The following is a 4,624-nucleotide window of genomic DNA, read 5'->3' as shown; positions in this document are numbered from 1 at the left end:
CACTGTCAGTCTGAAAATTCAGACCTTAACATCCTGACAGCCTGATTTTGAGCATGATTATCTCCAGATTTTTCACAAGAACATGGCTTGCACTCTTAAGCAAAGTTGTTCTCCTATGATTGGGCTACAATTTTGATGTGGTGATCTAGGGCAAAAACCCTAGAATTTAAAAGTTGCAAGGCTCCAAAGTTGAGCCAAAATTCTGAAATTCAGACTTAGTATAGAACTCAATTGAGGTCTATTTTGCAATTAAGTCCAAAACTCAGGGTTTGGCTTGTAAATTCACATATGAGTCACCCAAATGACTTAAGATACTTATTTAACTTGGTTTTTGCACTTTAGTCCAAAAGTGGACTAATTTTGCACATAAGCCCCTAGGGTTTGGATTTAGGGTTTTCCAGGGTTCCAATTAGGATTTTTGGTATCCCAGAAGTATAAATGTGATTCAACTTTATTCTTGGGAATATTTCATGACTATTTCCCAAGAGCTTTTAGGTTTTCTCAATTTGGGTTATGTTTTACCCCTTTAATCCCTATTTAGGGTTAAGTTTCCTATCTAGGGTTCTATTTACAAAATGCTATAACAATACAACTTGTTTGAAATTTTTACCTAGTGAATGCACTCTAGGTGTGTCAAACATATGCAATGCCAATGTTTATGATGCCATGCTAAAGTTTTAGTTACAGTAACACCAGGGGTGTTACATCATGTGCACTGAAATTCTTGGGAACTATTCTAAAAAGGAGGATCAATTGATGACATCAGCCTTCGGCACCCGGCCGAAACGAAGGCTAAACAGAGTGCTTGATGCTATAGGCTTTGAATATCCTGATTATGAGCGACTCGACAAGGGTGCCGAAGGGCAGAAAAGGAAAAGAGTAGCTGGCGCTTTGATCAAAGACGACGAAGATAAATCCAAAAAGAAGAAAGAAAAGTTTGAATCGAAAGTGTTAACTTCGAAGAAAAGAAAGGAATCAATCCCGGAACAAAAATCAATTGATGAAGAAGAGAAGACTTCTGCGACATCTTCTGATGCTGAAATAGAGGAAATTCTAAAGGTAATGATTGAAACTTTGCCTGTCAAACTAAGTGCCCTGGGGCTTCATCTGACGAAGCTTTTTCATAATGAAAAGGAGCCCACAAAGACAAAGGCATCTAGGCCAAAAAGACAAAAGATTGTTACCGTGACTGAAGTGATTGAAACAACACCACCAAGAGCTCCAACTCTGAAGATGTCGGTAATTGGAATCATGACAGCTACTGAAGCTGTACCTTCGGAGGCTGCCGCAGAAGAGGCCAGAGCCGAAGATGCTAACTCCGAAGGTATTAATTTAGAGAGCATAGCCGCTGATATAGATAAAATGCTGCTAAACATGGCCACTGAAGAAACTGCTGCAGCCACCGAAGAGACCACGGCTGCCAAACCCGAGAAAGGAGGAATAACCGAAGATACCTCGGAAGATGAAACTTTTGACTTCCGAAACTTAGTTGGCCAGGAGCTGACTGAAGCTAAAAAAGAGGAATTAAAAGAATATGCTATATCTTGTGGATATCGGCCGGGGGCGCTTCTCTTTGGTGGTATTGATGATGAAGGGTTAGGCTGTATACGAGACCAAACCGGTGCGAAGGCTGTCGGTACCTTATCGAAGCGTATCGGCTTCCCGAAGTTTGAAGCGGATATCAGCCGCTACCGTCGACAGCATATTGTCGACAGTTTATTCTATTCTAATTTCAAGGTAAACATTTTGTGTCTAACTCTTATTACTTGTGGTACGAAAATATTTTCTAACGAAGGTTATTTGTGCACAGAGCATGCTTTTGAGCAAGGCATTAAAAATGCAACAAGATTTAGAGGATAAAAGGCAAGAAGTTATAATTGAAAATTTAGAAAACAAAATAAAGGAGCAATCTGCTGCCATTGAGAAGAAAGACCTCGAGCTACAAACAGCCGAAGGCTTATTAGTGGATGCTGAAGCAAAAATAACAGAATTAAATTCGAAGCTTCTTTCCCAGTCAGAAAATTTTGAACAAGAGAGACTGAAGCTTGATGCAAGGCTTGAAGCCGAAACTCAAAGAAACTTGGAATTGAAAGAATCTTTGAAAAATCTTCAAAATAAATGTTTGGAGTTCTGCACTCGATGCATTCATCAGCTAAAGCAAGTGTTCCATTTTGTCGGAGCCAGTAGTGAAGAGTTTACTCCTTCGGCCGAAGACCTGCCTGGTGCCTTCGAGCACATTGAAGGTGAAATTAATGATCTTGACGAAGTTATAGCTGGGCATAGCGACTTTTGTGCCCTGGCAGCTTCTCGGGGCACAGCTGTTGCTTTTTTGAAGTCTGGCTGTGAACACGGCAAGATTGTTAATAGACCCAACTTCAGCCTGTCACCGGCAGACTTAGATGATGTTCCGAATCTGGCTCGAAGTATTGCAAACAGATTTATAAAGTTAGTATGGACAAAGGGTGGTCGTAGAAAAGTTGGTGACGAAGCTCGGAGTCACCTCAAGCTGGTAACAAAATCATACCTTATTCTTACCTTTTCCTTTGAATTTTTGAATTTGGCTTATAATACTTTCGTACAGATTGACCAGGCCGAAGCTGCAGCTGCAGAGTAGAAGAACGAAGCTCCAGAGATAGTGTCGAAGCTTGAATGGTCTTGTAAAAGTAGCTCAAAAAACTCCTGTAATAACTTGTATAAAATATGATGTAATCTGAGTTTTACTTTGTAATATAATCTTAGTTTTCCGTCCATGTATGAAATGCTTTGGTGTGGACGAAATTAATACTTTTGAGCCATAGGCGAAAAACACCTTCCCTTCTTTGCGTACACAGCGAAGCATAAAATTGCCTTCCTTTTGGGACCGAAGCATGTTTGTACGTTATGCTGATGATGATCCTATGTATGTCTAAGTGAATGTTTATGAATGCAAATGTCATGATGTAATGTATCGTGCAAATGAATGTTCAAATACATATTCGAAGCCATATTCCCTTGAGAATGACTCAAACCTTCTTTGCCGCTTATTTTTCGGCTTCACCGTTTATTTTTTGGTGTATCAGCGCTGACTTTTCGCTGTAAGCCTCCCTTAGGAGTTTCTTCGCCTTTTACTTTCGGCGGAATCAGCGTTTATTTTTCGCTGTAAGCCTCTCTTAGGAGCCTCTTCTCCTTTTACTTTCGGCGGAATCAGCGTTTATTTTTCGCTGTAAGCTCTGCATTCCCTTAGGAACGACTTTTGAGCTTCTCCCTGTTTTCTTTTCTTTTTCCTTTGCACTCGATGGTGCGTTGTCAGTTTTTACATTTACATCTTTGGGGGATATCACTCTTATAGAATTGAAATAAGGAAAAGAAAAATTACATGTTGTGGCCCCATTAAAAACCTTTCTCCCCCTTTGGAAAGGAAAAGGGTGCCACAAGAAAGAATAGAAAAAATTACATCAAGCTAAACATAATATCGCCGAAGCTCGTCCGCATTCCATGATCTAGGAATGTTGTTGCCGTCCATATCCTTCAACCTGTAGGAACCGGGTCTTGACGAAGATACTACCAGAAAAGGTCCTTCCCACTTCAGCTGTAATTTGCCTACTGTCTCTGGGTTGGCTACTCTTCGGAGCACCAAATGTCCTGGTTCGATGTTCTTTAGCCTAACCTTTCTATAACGCCATTTTATTGTTTCAGCTTGGTATTTGTTGATGTTTTCCACAGCTTGAAGCCTGATCCCCTCTATAGCATCTTTTTCCACAGAGTAATCAGCTTCAGCTTCGCCTTCTACCGAAGCTACTATTCTTATTGATCCTGCTTTGGCTTCTTCCGGAGTTATTGCTTCGTCACCAAACAATAGTTTGAATGGCGTAAAGCCTGTTGATCTTGATATTGTTGTGTTGTGGCTCCACACCACTTTGATTAATTCGTCTGGCCACTTTCCCCTGGGTTGATTGAAGATTAACTTCATTATTCCTATCATTATGTTGCCATTAGCTCTTTCAACAAGTCCATTTGACTCCGGATGTCGAACTGATGCGAAATGGATCTTCGTGCCAATTTGATCACAAAATTCTCTGAAAGCTTCGGAATCAAACTGTGTCCCATTATCTACAGTAATAGCCTTCGGTACTCCGAAAAGACAAACAATATTTTGCCAGAAAAACTTTTGAATAGTGACCGAAGTTATTGTGGCTAAAGGCTTTGTCTCAATCCATTTAGAAAAATATTCCACTGCCACTACAACATATCTTAAGTTCCCTTGTGCTGGTGGTAACGGACCTAACAAATCAAGGCCCCACCTTTGCAACGGCCAAGTGGGTTGTATTAACTGAGTTAGAGACGAAGGTTGTTTTTGATCTGTTGCACATTTCTGACAACCTTCGCACTTTTGGACTAATTCCGCTGCATCCGAAGCTGCCTTTGGCCAATAAAATCCTTGACGAAAAACTTTTCCAAGCAAAGGCCTAGATCCAATGTGAGATCCACACAGGCCTGCATGTATTTCCTATATCAGTTCTATACCTTCGGCTCTGGATAAACACTTGAGTAACGGAGAACAGAACCCACGTTTGTATAGCTCCCCTTCTATTATAACATATGGTCGAGCTCTTGCCTCTATCCTCCTGTTATAAGCTTCGTCATC

Source organism: Zea mays, chromosome 8 (assembly GCF_902167145.1).
Source record: "Zea mays cultivar B73 chromosome 8, Zm-B73-REFERENCE-NAM-5.0, whole genome shotgun sequence".
NCBI lineage: Eukaryota > Viridiplantae > Streptophyta > Magnoliopsida > Poales > Poaceae > Zea > Zea mays.
The sequence above is the reverse complement of the archived record's forward strand: the minus strand, read 5'-3'. Positions refer to the sequence as shown.